At 52.7% G+C, this 24,357-nt stretch overlaps 1 non-coding gene and 1 pseudogene across 1 annotated transcript; both read left to right on the top strand.

Moving 5' to 3' along the window:
• The first annotated feature begins 9,070 nt into the window (after window positions 1-9,070).
• On the top strand, window positions 9,071-9,124 carry LOC144723923 (U5 spliceosomal RNA; annotated as a pseudogene).
• Window positions 9,125-17,261: 8,137 nt separating this feature from the next.
• LOC144723681 (U1 spliceosomal RNA) lies at window positions 17,262-17,425 on the top strand. The gene has a single exon (XR_013586260.1). It is a non-coding gene; the product is annotated as a U1 spliceosomal RNA (small nuclear RNA).
• Window positions 17,426-24,357: the final 6,932 nt, after the last annotated feature.

Below are 24,357 nucleotides of genomic sequence, written 5' to 3' on the forward strand. Positions count from 1 at the left end.
CTGCAAATTGGATTGTATATATGTTGGGTTCATTGTGTGTTGTGTGTGTGGTGTGCAGATTGTATACAGGGTGCTCTTACGGAATTCGTATTTATTCGGGGGGGGGGGTGCGTCGGGTTATTTCTCTTCTTGCTGTTGTGGTTCTTGTTGGTGTTCTTGTTGTTGTTATTGTTGAAAAAAATTGTGAGGCACACGCGGGTTCAAGGGGTAAATACACTTTTATTGTTGGTTGTTGCAGCCGGGACGGCTGCGAGCTGTACAGGGGGGTTGATGTAGGGGTGTTACGGAGGGGCTGTTATAGAATGGGATCAGATGGGAAAGAAACACAGTGGGCGTGGCTATGTCGGTGCACGGGAAGGTGCTCCCAGCGACGTCCGCATCGGGCAGCCTGGGGGGCTGACTCGAAGCTGGAATCCCCCGGGGCCCCACCCCTCAGCGGGGGTTTTGGTATAAAAGGGGATGAGCTGGAGGGCTCAGGGAGAGATGTTGAAGCTAACCAGTGAAGGCTGAAGATCGTCGTAGATAGAGCCCTGGACTCCCCTGGATCGCCGCCCTTATCAGGGCCGAACAGGATCGAGCCAGCGGCGTGGTCCCGAGAGCCAGAGCCGGTGCTCTTGTAAGAGCTGGTCTGGAACTCCGGGTACCGTGAGCCCGACTTACCAGTGTCGGGCTAGCTAGCCTCCCCTAGCCCGTTAGTGGAGGACCCAGAGGTAGGCTAGGCGTAGCTAGAGAGTGTATCCCCAGTTAGATGGGTGAGGGGGCCGATACCCCCTCCAGTGTTGTATGTCAGTGTTGTGTTGTACCGACACGGAATAAATACGTGTGCCTCCAAACCCCGGCGTCCAGTCTCCTGGAACATTATTACACAGGAAACCCAACAGTGTCATCCATGAGCTCGTTAGCCCTAGCTTTGGTAGGCAGACACAGACGGAAGGTGTTGTTGAGGTTGCACGAGAATATTATGCAGACCTCTATAGCCATAAAATATTGGAGGCGGGGACGCCCGGGATTTTTTTCTTGGGGAAGTTACAAAACAGGTCGAGGCCCCGGACGAGGTGAATGGGCAAATACAAATGGAGGAACTGAATAAGGCCGTGAGAGGTTTGCGGCTGCAAAAAAGACTCCTGGTAGCGACGGGATACCAGCCGAATTCTACGTCAAGTTCTGGGACACTATTAAACAGGACTTGTTGCAATTATACAGGGAAATCTTGGCTGATGGGCCAGTGCCGGAGTCCATGAGGGGAGGGGTTATATCTCTTATATATAAGGGGAAGGGGGCCCGCAGCGACATCGGGAACTGGCGCCCAATTACTCTGTTGAATACAGATTACAAGATATTGGCCAAAACCATTGAGGCACGATTGGGAAGTGTGGTGGCTGAAGTTACACAAGCAGACCAAACGTGTGCTGTCCCAGGCAGACATATCTCAGACAGCCTCATCTTATTAAGGGAAGTCATAGAGTCCACAATAGAAGGGGGAGGGCCACTGGGGCTCCTTAGTTTAGATCAAGAGAAAGCTTTTGACCGCATATCACATGACTACTTGTTTTCAGTGTTGACTCATATGGGGATAGGAGAACAACTGGTTAGTTGGGTACAAAAGTTATATAGTAATCTTTCTAGTAGACTTTTGATAAATGGGGTCCTGTCTGAAGCTGTTCCAGTTCGATCGGGTGTGAGGCAAGGGTGCCCCATGTCACCAGTCTTGTTTGTTATTTGCATGGATCCTTTTGCCAAGGCTGTCAGAGCCAGTCAGAGGATTCGAGGGGTGTCCATCCTGGGGAGTGGAGAGCAGGTAAAAATAATTCTGTATATATATGATATCGTGGTGTTCTGTAGGGATGTCTCCTCGGTATGGGGGGTTTTGGAGTTGGCGAGACTTTTTCACTTAGCCTCGGGATCTAGGATTAACCTGAGTAAGAGTGAGATTATGTTTTTTGGAAACCCTAAGCTCTTCGAAGGTTGCCCGACAGAGCTGAAAGTACAGGTGGAAGGGATTAGGATATTGGGGGTCACATTTTATATAAAGGATTCTGGAAAAAGGAACTGGAGGGAAAAGATTAAGGTTGTGAAGGGCAGGCTAGTCAGATGGATGACCAGAAGCCTTAATATGGAAGGGAAGATTTTGGTTTTGAAAGCAGAAATGTTACCTGTGCTCAATTACCTGGCATACATCTTTCCGCCAGGTGCACAAACGTTGCATTATATTGAGATGCTGTTTTTCAGGTTCATCTGGGGGGGTGGGATGGACCGGGTGAAGAGGGAGACCATGTGTAATGCGGGCGTAAGCGACCTTCCAGATGTGACGTCACGGGGAGGCGGAGCCAGGTGACGTGGGTGAAAGGTTGGGGTCCTTAAGTGGGTAAACCGGAAAGAGAAGTCAGTCGGGGTGTGAATGGAAAAGAGTGGGGCCGCGCGGGCGAACGTGAGGAGGGGGCACCGTTGGCCAGCGGGAGCCAACCCCGGAGAATCGCAGGGAGCTAAAGGGTGGTGAGAAGCTGCGGAGAGTACAGCCAGGAAGGCTGTGTGTTAGAGGCAGCGGTGTGGCTGCAGAGAGTCGCAGGAGCGACGAAGGGAGAGAGAGAGAGACAGCACGAGGCTGTCAGCGCTGCGGAGTAAGCAAGAGGGAGAAGAGCAGCAGCGATTACAGCCAGGGGGGGCTGAGAGTGAGTAACAGCAGCGGAGCTGCTGTGGGGGCTACAGGAGCGACAGAGGCCAACAGAGGGGCTGCTGGTGGAGAAGAGAGAGACATCGGAGTCAGCACTGTGGGGACTGAGCAAAGAGGAGACAGCCGTGTGGGTAATACAGTACGGACCAAATAAAGGACACTGAGCCAGAGATCGTGGTCAAGTCTTTTATTACACTGGTGCCAGAAGTGAAACGGCATGTCGAAGCAAGTGAGGAAGAAGATTACTCCGCCGCCAGCATCAGCTTCATCGTCCGACGACGACGAATTCCCTCCAACCATGGATCCTGCTGGGGTGGTGGAGGAGAGCTCTGCTGAAGCGAGCATGGGGACGGGTGTGGAAGATGTCGGCGCGATGGCGGGGCCGTCAACATCATCGGACGCTGATCAGAGATGGCAACAGATGGCGGTGCAACTGGAGGCACTCAAGGACGTCCTGGCGCAGCTATGTCAACTCGTCACGCCGAGGACGACGGAGGAACCTGAAGGTGCTCCACGTGCCGCCACGTTGCCTGCCCTGCCGCCGCCATTAGCCACGCGGCAAGAAGCCGCCATCTTGCGCGTCCCGCGGCGCCAAACCGCCATCTTGGACACGCCGCGGGCCGATGCCTTTTTGAATTTGCCTCCAGAACAACCAACAATTGAAGAGAACGTGAAGAGGAGTCGGAGTCGCCACCTCACCACAGTTAAGGAATTCTCCATCGGGGGCGATTGGAGCGCTTTCGCCTGCCGATTCTTGGCGGTGGTACGTTCCGCAAGATGGACCGATGCTGAGGCCTTGGAAGTGTTGCCGACTCTACTGGACGATGAATCTGTTCGATTTTTCCGTTCCATAACGGCCGACAAAAAGAAGACCTTATGCGGAGTTTTTGAAGAAATGGCCGACGCTTATGAGCCACCTGACGATGCGCATCGGCGATTCGCTCAACGACAGCGAGCACCCGAGGAATCGCCCGTGGCGTTCAGAGGTGCGGTGCTGGAGCTGGCCATGGCAGCTTATCCGGAGACGCCACAGGACCTGCTCGAGCCTCTCATATTAGGCAAAATGCTGGAGCTGTCTCGGGATCTGGGGATCCCCATGCCTGTGTGTGGGCATGAGAAGCTCACTTCCCGAGCGGCAGCAAAGTGTCTGGATGCGCAGTTTAATCTCCGTCGCTGGAAGCAAGTGGCGGCATGGACGGGTGGGCCCGTCAAGGAAGGAGGCGCGATGGGGTGGGACCCCACAAAGGCGGTCTATGTGCCGGATGAGCGGGGTCCTCGGGAGCTGACGGCCGCCTCCTCTCCATGGTCGGGACGCGGAGGCCCTGGTCTGCGCGCTACGCCATCGGAACGGGGCCGCCGGGATGCAAGACCTGCGCTTCGGCGCAACGATGCCGACTGCTTCCGCTGCGGCCGTAGGGGCCATTACGCCAAGGATTGCTGGGCCCGCTTCCCGGGTCCGCCGCAGCAGGAGGTTTCTGTACCGGACAAGACGCCCAAAGACCCTCCGAAACAGGCATGTCGGCACACACCAGACGCCCGGCAAGGCTTTGCACCTCACCCATCACCTTCGTTGCGCGACCCTATTGTTGTTATTCATGATAGGCCATCGACGGGACCTTGTCGCTCGGTGACGCAGTGGCGCAAATTGGCGCGGAGAGTCGTCGCGGCCGCTACGGGTTCGTCCACTGTACCGGGGTCTATACAAGGGGTGGACGTGCGCATTTTGGTCGACTCTGGAGCGTCTGCGACTATTATATCGGATGTCATTTTCCATCTGTTGGGCATCCCGCCGGGGCTGTGCGCCCGGTTTATGGGTCGTGCGTCGCTGCGAACGGGGGTAGTATGGGTATCGTGGGCCAGGTGGATGCTAAGATATCTATTGGGGATGTGTCGGCTTCGGGTGTTGTGTTAATATCAAGATCTTTGGCGGTTCCTTGCTTATTAGGCACCGATTTTTTGGCTAGAATGCCCATTTTGATCAAAATCAATGAGAATTGTATTGAATTGCCGGGTGGCCGTCAAATATCGTTTCTGCCGTCGCCCTGGGGGCGACCTGCTTCGGCCGTACAGGTGCAGGCGCTGTCCGTCGCATCTGTGGACATCCCACCTGGTTCACAGATGCTTATACCCTTGCGGTATCGGAAGCCCCTGCCTAATCGTCTGGGAGCAGTAGGGGTCTTGTTGTCGCCATCCGCCACGATAACAACAGGATTGGCGTTAGTTGGGGCACAGACCATTGTCCGGCCGGATCAATTGCCGTTTTTACAGGTGCTTAACGCGGGGGTGGAAAACATCCGTGTTCCGGCCGGTACGGTTGTGGCACATGCCACTACGGCGTTTGCGACGCACGATTGTCCGCATAGCCGGGGAGTGGTCGCTGGTGTTTCCGAGCCGAGGGGTTCGGATAATCGTTGGATTGCTAACTTATGTGACGAAAATTCTTCCCTGTCCGTGGAGCAACGTGATGCGCTGCGTACATTGTTGTTGACGTATTCGGATGTGTTCAGCTCCGATGATTTGGATCTGGGCCGCACATCGTTGCTTTCCCATCACATTGAGACGGGCGACGCTGCCCCTATTCGATTAAATTCGCATCGGATGAGTCCTGCGGAGCGAGAACACATTCGGGGGGCAGTAGAAGGCATGTTGGCTGCGGACATCATATCGCCATCTAACAGCCCATGGGGCGCTCCTGTGGTCTTGGTTAAGAAAAAGGATGGCAACTTGCGATTTTGTGTTGATTTCCGGAAATTGAATAAGATATCGGTGGCAGATGCGTACCCCCTGCCGCGTATGGACGACTCCCTTGACGCATTGTCGGGGGCTAAGTTCTTTTCCACACTGGACCTCTCTTCGGGATTTTGGCAGCTCCCCCTTGACGAGTCCTCACGGGAGAAAACCGCTTTCCGTACGCCGCAGGGGTTATTTCAATTTAACTGCCTCCCGATGGGATTGAATGCGGCCCCTGCCACATTTCAAAGATTGATGGAGCTCGTTTTGACGGGGTTGCAGTGGGAGACGTGTCTTATATATTTGGACGATATCATTGTCTTCAGCCGCACATTTGAGGAACATTTAACACGGCTGGAGACAGTGTTCACGAGGATGCGCTCTGCGAATTTAAAATTTAAACCAAAGAAATGCCACCTACTGCAACGGTCCGTCCGTTATCTGGGGCACATTGTGAGTGCTGAGGGGGTGTCCACGGATCCGGAAAAGACGGCGTGCGTCTGGGATTGGCCGACTCCGGCCACCGTGGGGGATGTTCGGCGGTTTTTGGGATTTGCCTCGTATTATCGAAGATTTGTGCCGGGGTTTGCGACGATTGCGAGGCCCTTGCATCTCCTTACGGGTAAAGGACGGAAGTTTGTTTGGGGACAGCCGGAAGAGGCGGCCTTTCGGAGTCTGCGTGATCTATTGGCAACGGCCCCAACATTGGATTATCCCGATTTTGATCGCCCATTCATTCTTGATACGGACGGGAGTGACACAGGTATTGGGGCGGTGTTATCACAGTCTAAAGGGGGTGTAGAGCGCGTCGTGGCGTATGGTAGCCGAGTCTTGTCTCCTGCGGAAACTCGCTACTGTGTCACTCGTAGAGAACTTTTGGCGGTTGTTTTTTTCCTACGGCAATTTCGACCGTACCTTTACGGTCGTTCCTTTGTTGTGCGAACGGATCATGCGGCCTTGCAATATGCACTTAAAATGGACCAGCCATCCGGACAGTGGGCACGTTGGTTGGACACGCTACAGGAATTTTCCTTCCAAATTCAACATCGGAAGGGGGTGCGCCATGCGAACGCTGACGCACTTTCCAGATTACCGCGGCGAGCCCCTTGCAAATGTGAGTCGGGGACGCATAGGTGTTCGCCGATTCTGAACCCCCCTCAGCCGCTTACGTTGGCCGTCGAGAAGTCGGATACTCCGATTGGAACCGGGACCGACTGACGGGGTTTTGAATCTGCCGCGGTCTGTCTGGATTTGGGAACAGATGATGGATGAGTCGTTGTTGTCCATGCGGAAGCGGTCTACGAGGGACAATGGGAGTCCGAGTTCGGCTGTGGGGCCGCGAACCGCTCTCCGAGATGGTCTGCTTATGTGGCGAGAAGGGGTCCAGGAAAGCTGGCGTGTGGTGGTACCGACGTCCTTGCGATTCGAGTTGATTAGGACTCTCCATTGTGAGACACTCTTACATTTAGGGGTGCAGAAGACTTTGTTGACGTTGCAACGTCATTATTTTTGGCACGGCATGGCGACAGATGTCGTAGGGCACGTGCGCGCGTGCCCTGAGTGCGCCCGACGTAAGCCACCTAAACATCCTTACGTGCCGCCTCTCCAGTCGATTCAGGTGTCTCGAGTCAATGAATTGGTGGCACTGGACATATTGGGACCCTTCCCACCATCGGCGAGGGGAAATAAATATTTGCTGGTAGGGGTTGAGTATCTCTCCCATTGGCCGATGGCCTGGCCATTGCCTGATCAGTCGGCCGCAGCCATCACCGACGCCTTTTTGTTTGGGTACATTATGGATAAGGGGGCGCCTGAGAGACTCCTCACGGACCAGGGCCGAAATTTCTCTTCTAAATTATTGGCGGAAGTGTGCGCGGGCCTTGGGACTAAGAAAATACGGACATCCCCATACCATCCGCAGATGGATGGTATGGTCGAGCGGCTGAACAGGACATTGTCTGCCATGCTTTGCCATACTGTGAGTGAACAGCAATCAGATTGGGATCTGCACATCCCCGGAGTGCTTTCGGCGTACAGGATGACGCCTCATGCGGCTACAGGGTATTCGCCGTTTTACCTTATGTATGGTCGGGAAAACGTGCCTCCGGTGGATGTGCAATTGGGGACTGGGGTGAAGGGACCTCGTAAACCACTTCCTGAATACATTCAGGACACGGTTCGCCGGGTCACGGAGGCGCGGGAAAATGCCCGCGTAGCTACGGCCAAAGCCCAGGCCCGGAACGAGCGGTATGCTCGGCGGTCCGAGGGGGAGTGCCCCTGGAAGGTTGGAGACCTGGCCTGGCTCCATTGCCCGCAGGTGCGGCCAGGGACCTCTCCTAAATTGCACAAACCTTGGCATGGTCCTGTGCGCCTCATTGAGGTTCCCAATCCACAGTCGGCGCGCGTTCAGATTGGTTCTCGCCGATGGTTTGTTCATACGTCGCGGTTGAAACCATATGTTGCTCCCCTACGTGATGCGTCATCTCCCAATGTTGCCTTGCCGGGGTCTGTTGCCGCCGACTCTCCCCTGCCTGCGTCCACTGATCTTGCTAGAGCGCCTGTCGTACCTGTTCCAGACAGGTCGGCCGTGACACCGAGGGGGACGAGGTGCCCTGCTCGGAGGGCGCCTGCCAGCTCTGCGAGACCTTCGAGCCCTGCAGCCCTTCTGACCCCGCCGCAGGCACATTCGAAGGACACGGCCAAGACTGATTTTTCAGGAACACGGGACGTTGGTGGACTTCCAACCGCAACAGGAGAATTACCCCGTCATTCATCGAGTTCCATCGCGTTCCCGTTCTGCGAGTGGGCCGCCGACCGTCCGGGACGGTTTAAAGAAAAAAGAGGGTGATTTGTTCAAGCAACTGATATTATTTCAGGATTGTTGAAAGATAACTGGTAAGCATTTTCATAATTAAAAGCAATCTGCACGTTCTCTCCCTGCCAGCCAGCAAAACTTTGAATCGTATATATAGTGCCCTGTCTTTCTCAGCCATGTTCTTCCTTTCTCTGTTCTGTATATCCCAATTTCTCTCAATTTCTTGCTTTCTCTCTGTGTCTCTAATTCTCTGTTCCATCTTCTACCTATATCTCTATTACACTCCGCCCTCCATTGGATCTCACCCACTTCCCTATCTCTCTCCCTGTTTATCTCTCACCCATGTTCTCCACATTCCCACCTCTCCCATTCCCATCTCATTCTCCCTTGCCTCTCTGTAATCCCCCTTCCTGATGTTTGTAACTTTTCATTGCCTCTCTTATTCTCATTTGCCTCTCTTTTTCATCTGTTTCACAACCTTTCGCTCTCTCCATCGCCTTGCACGACTTCCTGCTTTCTCACACATTGTGCGGGATAAACATCCGGGGTAGGGTGGCTGGGGGAGGGAGATGTGACATCAGCCCGCACAAACACGGCTCAAGCGCCAGCTAGACAGATAGGAATCCAGCCAGGAATCCACTTTGAATACAGTTTTAGATATATAATGTTATTATGATTTAAATAACTAACAAAATACACAGATTCAACTACATGTCCACCAACTTATAAATACATATTTCCATAAGTTATTTTATTTTCATTTGTGTGAGAAAAAGGAAGGACCCCATAGCCTAGAGAGAGGTTTCTGTCGGCTCATAGGTTGCGCAGTCAAAAACTGAGAGTAATCTCTGGTTTCTCTTCAAAGCGAATAAATCTTTCGCCTTTTACTAAAGATTCCCGTGGAGAGGCGGGTACCCTGGCCGTGAAGCCAGTGGGTGCTCTGCCAATAGATATGGAGACCTGCCAAGATGTGGAGATGATCCGGGATGAACTAGCCACGTCGACTGCTGTGGAGGTGGAAGCTGCCACAGCTCAACGGTCTGGAGCGCGGAAGGAGAGTGCCTTGGCTCAGTCGTCAGTCTCGACTGAGGGGAGCCAGCTGCTGGGAAGGCTGGACGTGCCTAGTGGCCTTGACAGGAGTGCTAAGGACATCGGGGAACCTGCTGGCTAGCGGGCACAGACTGCTAAGGTGAATGCAGTATCTGCATCGGCGGAACAGCACCAGGAACGTGCAGGCCGTAGGCGCGGTGGGCCGGGAGCAGGCTTCACACCGGATCGTGCCAGACGCCACAACTGTGTCCGAGTTGCCTTCAAGGAGGACGTGCCAGAAGAGGTGTGGGGCCCGTTGGCCCCCGGGGTCTCCACCACCTGCATACCCTGTTCCCGGTTGCGTTGCCACACCGCCCTAATACCCGCTAGGGTTTCGCCGGTATTCAAACGCGACACCCCTACTCATACAGCCTCGTGCAGCGCTCCCACGCTGCGAGCGTACGTACGCACCGCATCGCCAATCAAACACCATATTCCCCCTCACGCAGCTTCGCGCAGCACTCACTTGCTGGGAGTATACGTATGCCCGTCTACAGCCCTGTGCAGCACTCGCCTCCACGCCGAATAACCACGTTAGCAATGCGCACCTGTATCAGATACGTAGTGAACGTACGCGCACACACGCAGCTCCGCTCGCACTCACTACGGGGATAGTTATAAACAGTGCCGCGCACTCCAAACGCAGCCCCTTCCCTCGGGCCGCTCTGCACAGCGCTCCCACGAGGCGAGCCGCTGTATACACAGCACCACACGCGTTCACACTTCTCAGCGAGATCACACGAGGCCACGATCAGCTATTAATGATTTATTCTCGGCTACCTGGGACTCGTTAAGTCAGTATGAATCGACGAGGCTGGCCTACGCTGATACCTCTATGCCTATTCCCGATTCATCTGCTTATGATGCTATTTCACCTTCTTACTCACGGTTCGAAGTATTCAGCGTCCCGTGGGCTTTCCTCGCTGCTCGTCTCGACACGTCGCATGGACGTCCGGAGGGCAGAGCTGGGAGCCGTCTTGGCCGCTGGTTTCTTGGAGTGAGAGAGCTCTCTGCCTCGCTTTTTATCCTATCTCCCCGTCCCCAGGGCCCCGCCTCCCCAGCCCTCCTCACTCCCGCGGCCCTTACGCGCGGCGCGCATTCTAAATTAGTCCTATGCTCATGCTCCTCCATAACAATGCTTATGCGCGGCGCTTATTCTAATTATGCTCCTCCATAACAATGCTTGTGCGCGGCGCTTATTCTAATTATGCTCCTCCATAACAATGCTTATGCTCGGCGCTTATTCTAATTATGCTCCTCTATGACAATGCTTATGTGCGGCGCGTATTCAAATTAGTCCTATTCTTATGCCCCTCCATAATAATGGGTGGTCGGCCTGACCGCACCGGTGCACGTCGCCTTTGTCATGCCAATTAGCCGTCTCGCTCCTCCTCTGCCTGCCCCGTCGATACCTGCGTGCGTGGGGTGCGTTTCAACCGCGGTGGCCGAGTGGCCCCTCGCTGCGACCATGCAATCTTAATGCCGGTCACAGCGCCGCGGTGTGAGTCAGTATCGGGGGAGGTCGTCCAATTCCCTGGCCGCAGGAAACCGTGAAGATTATCCCGGTAAGGGCTTCTCGGGTGAAAACCGGTCAGCCAGGTGACCTCCCCTTGGAGCTCTATGGGGGGGGGGGGGGGAATGCGTGAGGGTGTGTTTGTGAGGTGAGGTGAGGGGAAAGCGGGGTTGGCTCCGTCGCTTGGTGGTGGCGAGGTCGTAGATGGGGCGCCCACCGAGCGGCTTAGTGGCGGCAGCATCACAGAGGTGACTATGGACCGCTCGATTTTTGTGCGAACTGTGGTTATGGGTATGCTGCAATTTGAGCCCATGGACCTATTTTGCTTGATAGCTTTGCCGGGTGGCAGAGCCTTTGATGTTAGTTTTAAGAAAAGCAATTTACTACAACGCGGTAGATGGGGTCATATAGCAGTGGCATGTGAAGCACGAGTGTGTTACCGCTGCAAGTCTCTGGATCATACAGTGGAAAATTGCCGAGCCTCAGCGCAATGCAACCTCTGTGAAAGCAAGGACCATTTTTACCGGAACTGCCCTGAATCATATGCAAACATGGTCCGGGCACGTAAAAACCAGGCTGCTGATGAGAAAGCCGAACCTTTGTTGGAGCATACTCCACATAATTTGATTGCTGACGATGTCGATGGAGCGACAGTCGTCCAGAGAGCGCCACTATTGGAGCAGGAGGATGAAAGAGAGGAGCTGGAAGCGCTGCCTGTGGATGGGGGAGAATCTACGAGTCAGCAGGAAGACAGCTCCAGGGTCAATGTGATGGAGGAGGCAGTCTCTGAGCCAACTGTAGCTGACTGGGCAGTGGAAGCTGAGACGACAGTGGACGATGGAGAACGGCAGAAGAAAGTGGACAAGAGAGTGTCATTCGAGAGGACAGGCTGGCAGAAAGCAAAGAGGAAGAGGAGAGCACCAAGTGCCTCATCATGGTCTGTTCCAGGGAAATGCCCCCAATTGTCTGACTCTTCAACAGAAAACTTGGCTTCATCTGAAGAAGAGATAACAGCCAAGCTGAGCCAAGAGATTGGGTCTTACCCGAAATCTGTGCAAGCCGAGAGTTTGTTGGACCTTGTTGATGAAAATTGCTACTCATTGTTGGAGGACTTTTCTGTTGAGCCGGACTAAACACCATTGATCATGGCGCTCTCTGTTGCATCGGTCAACGTGCGAGGAATCTGGGGAGCAGCTAAACGTAAAGCAACGGTTCATTATTTTCGGACTCTAAAGAGAGACATTTCTTTTTTGCAGGAATGCCACCTGCCTTATTCCCTCGTCCAGTCAAAACTGACTGAATCCTGGGATGGACAATGTTTTTGGTCTGAGGGCAATGCTAACAGATGCTCTGGGGTTGCCATCCTCATAGGAAGCCGAAGTGTGGAGGTACAGTAGGCCCAGGAAGTTGTTCCTGGCCGACTGCATTATGTCGATGCCATATATAGAGGATATGCAGTCCGTCTAATTATTAGATATGCTCCTACGCAGTGTTCGGAGCGAGTGGAGCTGTGGGGTAATATATCTGCCCTGCTGGTTACACAGAGACATGTTGTCCTGGGTGGAGATTTTAACTGCCCACTCAGCTTATCAGACGTTCTGCCTGCCACTGGGAGTCGGAGGATAGATCCTTCTTCTAGACAGCTCAGTGCTTTAGTTAAATATTTTGATTTGACTGATACCTTTAGGATCTTGCACCCAGCACTTCATGTCTTCACCTGGGTCAGTAGCTCTGGATCTTTGCATTCGATAATTTATTTTATTTTTGTTTATGCTAAGGTTGCAGCGGAGCATGTAGACACTGTGCCAGTCTCTTTCTCGGATCACAAATTGATTATGGCGAAGATTCAAATCCCGGGGGGAGTAATGTTAGGGAAAGGGATCTGGAAAATTCATTCAACATTATGAAGAATGGGGGAGCCTACAGTGTTGCTTCGGCACCATGGCTGAATGGTGGGAGATGGTTAAAAGTCGGACTAGGGGTTTCTATCAGGCACATAGCAAAAGGATGAGTGTTAGGAATAAGATGAAGGGCTTAAACGACAAGCTGGAGAAGGCATACCGGTTGCTGGTATTAGGTTTTCCTATGGTGGACGAAGTAAGGCATTTAAAAGATAAGATTTCCTTGTCACTTGAAAATCAGGCAGCACAGTTCGTTTTTAGGGCACGGGTTAGGGCAGTGGAAGAGGGAGAAAAGTGTACGCGTTTCTTTTTTAGAAAGTGCAGGAAACCCAACAGTGTCATCCATGAGCTCGTTAGCCCTAGCCTTGGTAGTCAGACACAGACGGAAGGTGTTGTTGAGGTTGCACGAGAGTATTATGCAGACCTCTATAGCCATAAAATATTGGAGGTGGACGACTGGGATTTTTTTCTCGGGGAAGTTAAACAACAGGTTGAGGCCCTGGACGAGGTCAATGGGTAAATACAAATGGAGGAACTGAATAAGGCCGTGAGAGGTTTGCGGCTGCAAAAGACTCCTGGTAGCGACGGGATACCAGTCGAATTCTACGTCAAGTTCTGGGACACTATTAAACAGGACTTGTTGCAATTATACAGGGGAATCTTGGCTGATGGACCAGTGCCGGAGTCCATGAGGGGAGGGACTATATCCCTTATATATAAGGGGAAGGGGGCCCGCAGCGACATCGGGAACTGGCGCCCAATTACTCTGTTGAATACAAGATATTGGCCAAAGCCATTGCGGCACGATTGGGAAGTGTGGTGGCTGAAGTTACACAAGCAGACCAAACGTGTGCTGTCCCAGGCAGACATATCTCAGACAGCCTCATCTTATCTTAAGGGAAGTCATAGAGTCCACAATAGAAGGGGGAGGGCCACTGGGGCTGCTTAGTTTAGATCAAGAGAAAGCTTTTGACCGCATATCACATGACTACTTGTTTTCAGTGTTGACTCGTATGGGGATAGGAGAACAACTGATTAGTTGGGTACAAAAGTTATATTGTAATCTTTCTAGTAGACTTTTGATAAATGGGGTCCTGTCTGAAGCTGTTCCAGTTAGATCGGGTGTGACGCAAGGGTGCCCCATGTCACCAGTCTTGTTTGTTATTTGCATGGATCCTTTTGCCCAGGCTGTCAGAGCCAGTCAGATGATTCGAGGGGTGTCCATCCCGGGGAGTGGAGAGCAGGTAAAAATAATTCTGTATATGGATGATATCGTGGTGTTCTGTAGGGATGTCTCCTCTGTATGGGGGGTTTTGGAATTGGCGAAAGTTTTTCACTTAGCCTCGGGATCTAGGATTAACCTGAGTAAGAGTGAGATTATGTTTTTTGGAAACCCTAAGCTCTTCGAAGGTTGCCCGACAGAGCTGAGAGTACAGGTGGAAGAGATTAGGATATTGGGGGTCACATTTTATCTAAAGGATTCAGGGAAAAGGAACTGGAGGGAAAAGATTAAGGTTGTGAAGGGCAGGCTGGTCAGATGGATGACAAGAAGCCTTACTATGGAATGGAAGATTTTGGTTTTGAAAGCAGAAATGTTACCTGTGCTCAATTACCTGGCATACATTTTTCCGCCAGGTGCACAAACGTTGCATTATATTGAGATGCTGTTTTTCAGGTTCATCTTGGGGGGTGGGATGGACCGGGTGAAGAGGGAGCCCCTAACGTAGCACGTACTCTGAGTACAATCTTTGTTTGTAATACATTTCGCTTGTTTTTTGCAGATGGGCTCCACGCAAAAGCCTCATATTTTGTGCGATATAGACTGGCATGGCTCCTACGTTGATTAGCGATGGCTTCACTGCCTCTTTGTACGCCCCTCGCTTGGACGCAGGGGTGGCTGTGTGCTGCGGTTATCAAGTACATTGCAGAAAATGAGCCGGCCCTTTTAAGAGATTCGTGGCTCCCACGAAATGTTATTGCTGAGATGGTAAAAAAGGAGACCTGCGAAGAGGTACCAGGTGCACAGAGTGTCCTTCACCAGCAAATATGGGAAAACATGTCTTCTGAGGCACTAACTAAGGTGCAAAGGGATATATCTTGGCTGGCGGTATGGGATAGGCTGACGTGCAGAGCGTTTATGCATTCACGCCAATTGGCCCGCAACCCTAATTGCCCAAGGGGCTGTAGTGCGGATGAGTACGCGGGTCATGTGTTTGTGCAATGTCCTTTTGCGAAGGAAGTGTGGGAGCTGTGCCAGCCTTTGTTAGCACCTTTCTATCCTGTCATGGTTAATGTGCCAAGCATTATTTGGAGAGTCTTTCGGCGGAGGGCGGGAATGGCCTGGGCTCAGGCATGGGCCATTGTTGGGGCTGTAAAAGAAGCCTTGTGGAAGGCGCGAGGTTTGATGACCAGGGGCACCGATATGACACCTGCAGATGTTTACCGCCTGACCTGCAGGCTGCTTTGGTGGGTGGTGGAGGTGGATAAGGCAAGAATGGGCAGTGAGGCAGCAAAAAAGAAATGGCAGTGGCCTCCGCCTCCATGCCGCGCATGTTGATACAGGCAGCACTTATGAAACTAAATTTAGCAATAGTACTGGGAATTGAGGAGTGCGACTCGGGTCGGCAAATGCGGATTCTTGTTTGCTATATATCTGATAGACCAGGAAATAGTGTTGTGGTTGTCAGTACTTTCCATGTGTTGCGAAACTGTGGGGGATTCTGTTTCGGAGGCAATGTCCCTCTCGTCGTTTGTTGTTGTGATTTTGAAACTGTTGACTGTATATAATTGAAATAAAAGCTTTTAAATACCTTTACTAAAGATTTCCGTGGAGAGGTGCAACGTAATGAGTGTAAACTATTTTTGTTGCCCTTCAGTTGAAGGGCTCCCCATTTTAATAAAAACAGAATCTGTAATTTGCAAGTGAACTCTTGACAATTTTACATTCCTCAAATGATCGCATCTTCTGCGTTAATGAACTATAATATTGGACAATCTCCATGAAGTGTCAGCAATATGTAAACATCATGGGACCTCCTTTGCCAGTACCAAAATATGATAGGTTTTCCCTTTTTTATGTAAACATATTTGATTTTATTCCCAGTGTGAATTATGAAAATCTTTTTATTATCATTTCAATCTGTTCTTTATTTTATATATTGGAAAAAATAACAACCATACTCTTTGGTTCTTTCGGTAAAGTCACGTAGTTATAAAATAAAATAGATCACGATGTTTCGATTGCAACACAAGTGGTCGTCCTCAGGCGATAAAAATATAATCCAGCAGTGGAACTGTTGAAATAACGAGAGAGCAGCGACAACAAGGCTAGATATGTGGCAATGGGCAAACAAGCAGGGTCTGAGCTGGAAAGGAATTCCACCCCTGGATGCAAGCACCTCAGTTGAGTTAATGGGGGATTAGGGAGAGAGATTTGGGAGAGAGGGATTAGGGAGGGAGATTAGCATGAATGAGCTTCCGTTGCCGCATAAGAGTATCATGCCCGCATATGCGCACAACAGCAGTGTTAATGATAGATTAGCCCCATAAGAATGCAATCCAAGGACGTGAAAATGCGAGTGGAATCCAAAGAGAGAGACACAGAGAGTCGGAAACACGTTCCTTCGGAGTGGACAGGTAGGAACTTGGTTGGACAGCGCATTCGTGCACGACAGACAAATATGCATGACAGACAGACAAATAATCCCTGGTGGGCAGTGTGGAACCTGTTGTTCATACCTGTATAAAAGACGACTTGAGGTAGCTAGGCAGCCAGCCAGGTAGCCAGCCCCCTTAACTGTCGGCCCCTCCTCCTTGCTTAGGCACCTCCCCTTACACCCCCTCCCTTAGGCCCCTCCCCTGACCCCTCCTCTCTCAGGCCCCTCCGCTGACCCCCCCCCTCCCTTAGGCCCCTCCCCTGACCACCCCCCAATATCTTTAGGCCCCTCCCTTGACCACCCGCCCATATCCGTAGGCCCCTCCCCTGACCCCCCTTCCCTTAGGCACCTCCCCTCTCCGTACCCGGCAGTAGGTCTCCACCAATCAAAGAGCTGTTTATATTATATATATATTTATGCACGACAGACAGACAAAAAAATCTCCGGTGGACAGTGTGGAACATATTGTTCCTACCTGTATAACAACCATGTTTGGAGCCCCATGCGATGCTCTGTTCTCACACCGGGGATAGAGTGTATGCCACTGATGGTGGAAGATCCTGCACAAAAGCGAGTGTTAGATTTTAAAACGAAACCTGTAATCTGGCAACTTTTTCTCCAGGTGTCCCGGGCTTCTATTACCCAGAAAACCTTAGTTTTACACGTATTACATCAACACTACAGCTCAGTGTTGTTGTAACACGTGACAACTTTGCTTATTAAATTGTCCTTTGAAGCGAGAGTGTTTAATCCAGTATCACTGTCTTGGTGAAATTATTATTTACATTAATTCGATGATGAGTAGAGAGAGCAGAGGTCTTGAGACCCCATAGAGTAGAGGAATAGGGATCGGGTAACTATCCGGATAGAGGGGGCACCTCAACTCATACTTACCTGACAGGGGAGGCACCATGATCATTTAGGTGGTCCTCCCAGGGCGAGGCTTATCCATTGCACTGCGGGTGGGTTGACCCCTGCAATTTCCCCAAATGCGGGAAACTCGACTGTATATTTTGTGGTACTGGGGGACTGCGTGCGCGCTATTCCCCATTTTTAAAGAAAAAAGAGGGTGCTTTGTTCAAGCAACTGAAACAGCCGGACCGAGTTCCTGTGATGAATATAATTTCAGGATTGTTGAAAGATAACAGCTAAGTATTTTCATAATTAAAAGCAATCTGCACGTTCTCTCCCTGCCAGCCAGCAAAACTTTGAATCGTAAATGTCTTTCTCAACCATGTTCTTCCCTTCTCTGTTTTGTATATCCCAATTTCTCTCAATTTCTTGCTTTCTCTCTGTGTCTCTATTTCTCTGTTCCATCTTCTACATATATCTCTATTACACTGCCCTCCATTGGATCTCACCCACTTCCCTATCTCTCTCCCTGTTTATCTCTTACCCATGTTCTCCACATTTCCACCTCTCCCATTCCCATCTCATTCTCCCTTGCCTCTCTGTAATCCCCCTTCCTGATGTTTGTAACTTTTCATTGCCTCTCCTATTCCCATTTGGCTCTCTTTTTCCTCTGTTTCACAACCTTCCGCTCTCTCCATCACCTTGCATGACCTCCCGCTTTCTCACACATTGTGCTGGCTACACATCCGGGGTGCAGGGTGGCTGGGGGAGGGAGATGTGACATCAGCCCGCACTAACACGGCTCAAGCGCCAGCCAGAGACAGGAATCCAGCCAGGAATCCACTTATAATACAGTTTTAGATATATAATGTTAGTGTAATAAAGGACTTCGCCGACACATTGCTGGGTCTCCGTCTCTCTCTCTTTATTTTCGTTGACGCTCGCACTCTGCTGGTCCCGACAGCGGACCGGCTGCTCCTCGCGCGCACCCCTTCCGTCAGTCGCACCGCTCCCCACTCCCGCACACCGTTGGCTGACGGTGTGCTCGAAGCGTCTCCAGCCACGTGGCTGATGGCGCAGGTACCCTTCGGCCACCCAACGTGGTCCTGCTCCGTGACTCCACCAACTGACCCGGAGCCCCTTCCGGATCCGACCTATATTCCCTTCACCATGTGATCCTGTCTCCACCCTCTCGGCACGCCCTTCACCGAACCTTCCAGATCCTGACCTCCGCATAGCGCCCCGCTTGCTCCGCCCTTAGGCTTCCCCCCTGCTCTCCTCGCATCCGATTGGACCGGAGGTGAGCGGCGGACCTTCACATACGCCCCCATACTGGGCCCCGCCCCCAATGTCCCGTGCCGTATGATTGGCCCAGAGCCGAGCAGCAAAACCCCGCTTACGCTCGGATTACATGACCCCCTCCCATGATGTAAAAGACCAGCCATCCCGGCTGAATCAGGACCAGACATAATGCGAGCGACGGCGTCACCCCCAACAACCACAACAGACATAACGGAGAAGACAATAATAACAACCAATACAATCAACGAAAGGGAAGGGATTTGGATTGAGTGCGGAACGCCGGCCCGTCCTTCACGAGAACCGGCGCCCTCGGAGACCGCAGTCTGGACGGGGTTGGAGGAGCGGCGGAACTGGAATCATCCGCCGCTGGTGGAGGCCCGTCCGTTGCAGGAACCCGCGCATCAGAGAGGCCCGAAATTGGGCCTTCCAGCCGCAACCTCGGCGGGAGTTGAAGAGCAACGGGAGAAGGTACTCCCGTCGCTGTTGTAGGCCCACCCGGTGCAGAATTCCCTGTGTCTGATTGGATCACCGTCGGCCCGTCTACAGGAGGCACGACAGGTGCGCTTGCAGGTTGAACAAGCAAGGGCGGTGGCACGTCGGACGCGACAGACACCGGCAAGGCAACGTTAGGAGATGATGCATCGACAGGAGGGGCAACGTAGGGCTTCAATCGGGACGCGTGGACATACCAACGGCGCGACCCGACACGAACGCGTGCGGACTGGGGACTAGGAACATCAATCAGCACCACTGGGCCTTGCCAGGGTTTGTGCAATTTAGGGGAGGTCCCCACCGGCACCTGTGGGCAGTGGAGCCAGGCCAGGTCCCCCACACGCCAAGGCGACGCACGATGGGAGCGCCGGGTGCACCGTTCGTTCCGGGCCTGGGTCTTGGCCGTAGCCAATTGGGCCGCATTCCGCGCTTCCGCAACGCGCCGAATGGACTCGCGAATATAATCGGGGAGGGTTTTCACAGGACCTTTCACACGCGTGTCAAACTGCACCTCCACAGGCGGCACATTCTCGCGGCCATACATTAAAAAGAAAGGCGAATACCCCGTCGACGCATGCGTTGCCATCCGGAAAGCGAGAGCACTCCAGGGATATGCAAATCCCAATCGGCCTGCTTCTCGCTAACCGTATGGCAAAGCATGGCCGATAGGGTCCGGTTCAACCGCTCAACCATCCCATCAGTTGTGGATGGTAGGGAGAAGTCCGAACTTTCTTAGTGCCCAACGCTTCGCACACATCCCGCAGTAGGTTCGAAGAAAAGTTGCGCCCTTGGTCCGTAAGTAATCGTTCCGGCGCCCCCTTGTCCATCACGTACCCGAATAGGAATGCCTCCGTGATAGACGACGTCGACTGGTCGGGCCAAGCCATTGGCCACCGCGAAAAATATTCGACCGCGACCAACAAAAATGTGTTCCCCCGAGCGGACAGGGAAAAGGGCCCAAGAATGTCCAATGCCACCAATTCGTTAACCCTTCTTCTTCTTTAGTGCTGCCTAACGGCGTGTGCGACTTCACGATGATATTGGTCCCGGTCTAGCACGGCGTGTAGAGTTTGTGCTGTTGTTAATTGTAGCCATGTTTTGATGTTACTGAGCCATGTCGTTTTTGGCCGTCCTGGTCGTTTTTTCCCTTTGATTTTTCCTTCCAGGATTTGCTTTAATAGCTGGTATTTGTGGTCGTTTCGGGCAATGTGGCCTAGGTAGTAACACTTCCTGCTAATGATGGTCTTCAGCAGTTGCCTGTCAGTGCCCATATCTTGCAGAACTTGTGTATTGGTGGTTTTGGCTGTCCATGGGATTTTCTGCATTCTTTGATACAGCCACATCTCGAAAGCTTCGAGCCTTTTTGTTGCTGTTGTTGTCAGTGTCCACGTCTCTACTCCGTACAGCAAAATTGACCAGTTAACCCGCATCACTTTAATCGATTGCAATGGGGGAACATACGGCTGTTTTGGAGGTTTCCGCCGGGTGCAGTCGGAGCAAGCACGAATGTGCCCGATAACGTCAGTCATCATGCCGTGCCAAAAATAATCACGTTATAACATCAACAAGGTTTTCTGCAGAACCCGAATCAACTCATATCGCAACGGCAACGGAACGACAAGGCGCCAGCGGCCCCACAAGTCGTCTATCCACATCAGCAATCCGTCCCGGAGAGCTGCACCAGACATCCCATCTGACGACGGATATCCCTTTGACTTGGCAGCCTGACCCCACAAGGCCGCAAACGAGTAATCGAGCAATTGTTCATGAACCCACATTGAACGCGGCAAATTCAAAACCCAATCTGCCGGCTCCGGGCAGGTGGAGTCCGCGGGCTTATCCACCACGGACATGACAGGCCGAGGGGGCTGTGGGGCCCGCGTGCACCTATTTGTGCCCGAGGCACATGCGCAGGTAGACCCATGTGGCAGTCGAGAGAGCGCGTCCGCATTAGCGTGACGAGAACCCTTACGGTACTGAATGTCAAACGAGAACTCTTGTAAAGTTTCCAGCCATCGTGACAGTTGGCCCGAGGGCTGGTCAACTTTTAAGGAGTATTGCAAAGCCGCATGGTCTGTGCGCACAGTGAACTTTCTGCCATACAGATAAGGGCGGTATTGGTGGACAAAATGCACGATACGATAGCTAACAATTCCCGCCAGGTGACACAATAGCGGGTCTCAGCCGGAGAGAGAACGTGACTCCCGTAAGCCACAACGTGTTCGACACTGCCCTTACACTGTGATAGGACGGCGCCAATGCCCGTGTCACTGGCGTCTGTATCCAAAATGAAAGGCAAAGAGAAATCAGGGTAATCCAGTGTCGATGCTGACGCCAATCGATCGCGTAGGCCGCGAAATGCCTTTTCCTCCGCCGGCCCCCATTTGAACCTCTGATTCTTCGCCGTAAGGAGGTGCAGCGGCTTAGCGACATCGGAATATTTTGCACAGCAGCACGCGAAGCGCGGACCGCTGGTACGCAGTCCGGGATGTGTTTTCCTGACGCAACTCGGCGATCCATCAACTCAATGCAACCCTGATCGACCCTAATTTTAATTGGCATCTTTGCAAGGAAATCGGTCCCCAATAAGCAAGGTACAGCGAGGGACCTGGAGATCAACACCGTCCCCGAAGCCGACACATCCGCAATGGAAATGTGTGCTTCCACCTGGCCCATGATGCCCATACTACCCCCGTTAGCAGCAACACACGCATCGAAAGCCGGACGTACCCGTGACGCCGGAATGGAAAGAAGATGGAAAATGACATCCGAGACGATAGTGGCCGACGCGCCCGAATCAACTAAAATCCGCACATCAACCTGTGGCGGCCGCAACGACTCTGCGAGCCAGTTTCCGCCACTGCGTTACTGTCCGATGCGAATCAGCTAGGGTCCCCCCAGGTAGGACAGGCCCCCGGATTGCACGCAGACAACAATAAATGAGGTGACAGGCCTTGTCTGATGCGTACCGACTTGCCTGACACGGGTCACCGTCCGACTTCGACGGCGCGTCCTTAAGCCGGGACTCCGAATGAAGAGGTGGACGAGGGCGACCCCGGCAGTCGCGCGCGAAGTGGCCGAGTCGGCCGCATCAATAGCACGCCATGTCGGCCCGCTGGCCGGCCCCCGCACCGTCCCGGCGAGGCGCCGACGAGGGCACCGAGCGTGGCACCATTCTCCTCTGTGGGACCCACTGGCCCGCCGCTGCAGTGAGGTCGCCAGGCCCCGCATCGTCCGGGGCGAAGACGACCTTCGATGGTGTCCACCCTATGGGTTTTCCATCAATGGCCGGATCGCCCGTCCAAGCGACCATCTGCGCCCAATGGCGCAAGTTGAACTGCGCATCGAGGCACTTGGCCACCAACCGAGAGGTTAACGGCTCGTGGCTGCACACGGGCAGTGGGATGGCGAGGTCCTTGGAAAACTCCAACATCTTCCCCAGTATCAACGGCTCCAGCAAATCGGGCTCGGTCTCGGGGTACGCGGCCATGGCCAGCACAATCCTGAGTGCCACAGAAGGCCACGGGTGATTCCTCCGGTGCCCGTTGTCTTTGGACGAATCTGTGGTGAGCGTCGTCTGGAGGCTCGTATGCTTCTGCCATCTTGTCGAAAGCCCCTTTTGGTGTCGCCTTCTCAGTCGGGATAGAGCGTAAAAACTTTAAAGATGCGTCATCGAGGAGCATTGGCAGGACCTCCAACGCCTCCTCATCTGTCCACTTGGCGGAGCGGACGGTCGATTCAAACCGCCAAGCGAATGAGCTCCAATCCCCGCAAACGCCGGATTATTTTATGGATGTCAGACGGTGGTTGCGAGCCCCCCCGCCGCTCCCACCCGAAGCGGCAACCCCATGCGGCGGCGACAAAATGGCGGCTTCAGTCGCGACCGACGCTGACAGCTGCGGTCGGTGCCCTGCAACACATTTCGAGCGCCCTCAACATTGTTGGTAGTAAAGGCTTCGTTGTCTACGAAGGCCAACCCAAGCTCTGCAGAAGGTGTGGTAGACGGGGTCATCTAGCAGTGGCATGTGAAGCACGAGTGTGCTACCGCTGCAAGTCTCTGGATCATACTGTGGAAAATTGCCGAGCCCCTGCACAATGCAACCTCTGTGGAAGCAAGGACCATTTATACTGGAACTGCCCTGAATCATATGCAAATATGATCCGGGCACGTAAAAACCAGGCTGCTGATGAGAAAGCCGAACCTTTGTTGGAGCACACTCCACATAATTTGGCTGCTGACGATGTTGATGGAGCGGCAATCGTCCAGAGAGCACCACTATTGGAGCAGGAAGAGGAAAGAGAGGAGCTGGAAGCACTGCCTGTGGATGGGGGAGAATCTATGAGTCAGCAGGAAGACAGCTCCAGGGCCAATGTGATGGAGGAAGGAGTCTCTGAGCCAACTGTGGCTGACTGGGCAGTGGAAGCTGAGACGACAGAGGACGATGGAGAACGGCAGAAGAAAGTGGACAAGAGAGTGTCATTCGAGAGGACAGGCTGGCAGAAAGCAAAGAGGAAGAGGAGAGCACCGAGTGCCTCATCATGGTCTGTTCCAGGGAAATTACCCCAATTGTTTGACGACGTTTAGATCGCAACACATGTGGTCTTCCTCAGGCGGAAAAAATATAATCCAGCAGTGGACCTGCTGAAATAACGAGAGAGCAGCGACAACAAGGCTAGATATGTGGCAATGGGCAAGCAAGCAGGGTCTGAGCTGGAAAGGAATTCCACCCCCGGATGCAAGCACCTCAGTTGTGTTAATGGGGGATTCGGGAGAGAGAGAGATTAGCATGAATGAGCTTCCATTGCCGCATAAGAGTATCATGCCCGCATATGCGCACAACAGCAGTGTTCATGAGAGATTAGCCCCATGAGAATACAATCCAAGGACGCGAACATGCGAGTGCAATCCATAGAGAGACACACAGTCGGAATAACAACCATGTTTGGAGCCCCAGCGATGCTCTGTTCTCACACCGGGGTTAGAGTGTATGCCACTGATGGTGGAAGATCCTGCACAAGAGCAAGTGCTAGATTTTAAAACGAAACCTGTAATCTGGCAACTTTTTCTCCAGGTATCCCGAGCTTTTATTACCCAGAAAACCTTAGTTTTACTCGTATTACATCAACACTTCAGCTCAGTGTTGTTGTAACACGTGACAACTTTGCTTATCAAATTGTCTTCTGAAACGAGAGTGTTTAATCCAGTATAACTGTCTTGGTGAAAATATTATTCACATCAATTCGATTATGAGCAAAGAGAACAGAGCTCTTGAGACCCCATAGAGTAGAGGAATAGGGATTGGGTAACTATCCGGATAGAGGGGGCACCTCAACTC

The sequence above is a fragment of the Lampetra planeri genome, chromosome 1 (genome assembly GCF_965212315.1).
Source record: "Lampetra planeri chromosome 1, kcLamPlan1.2.h2, whole genome shotgun sequence".
Classification (NCBI taxonomy): domain Eukaryota; kingdom Metazoa; phylum Chordata; class Hyperoartia; order Petromyzontiformes; family Petromyzontidae; genus Lampetra; species Lampetra planeri.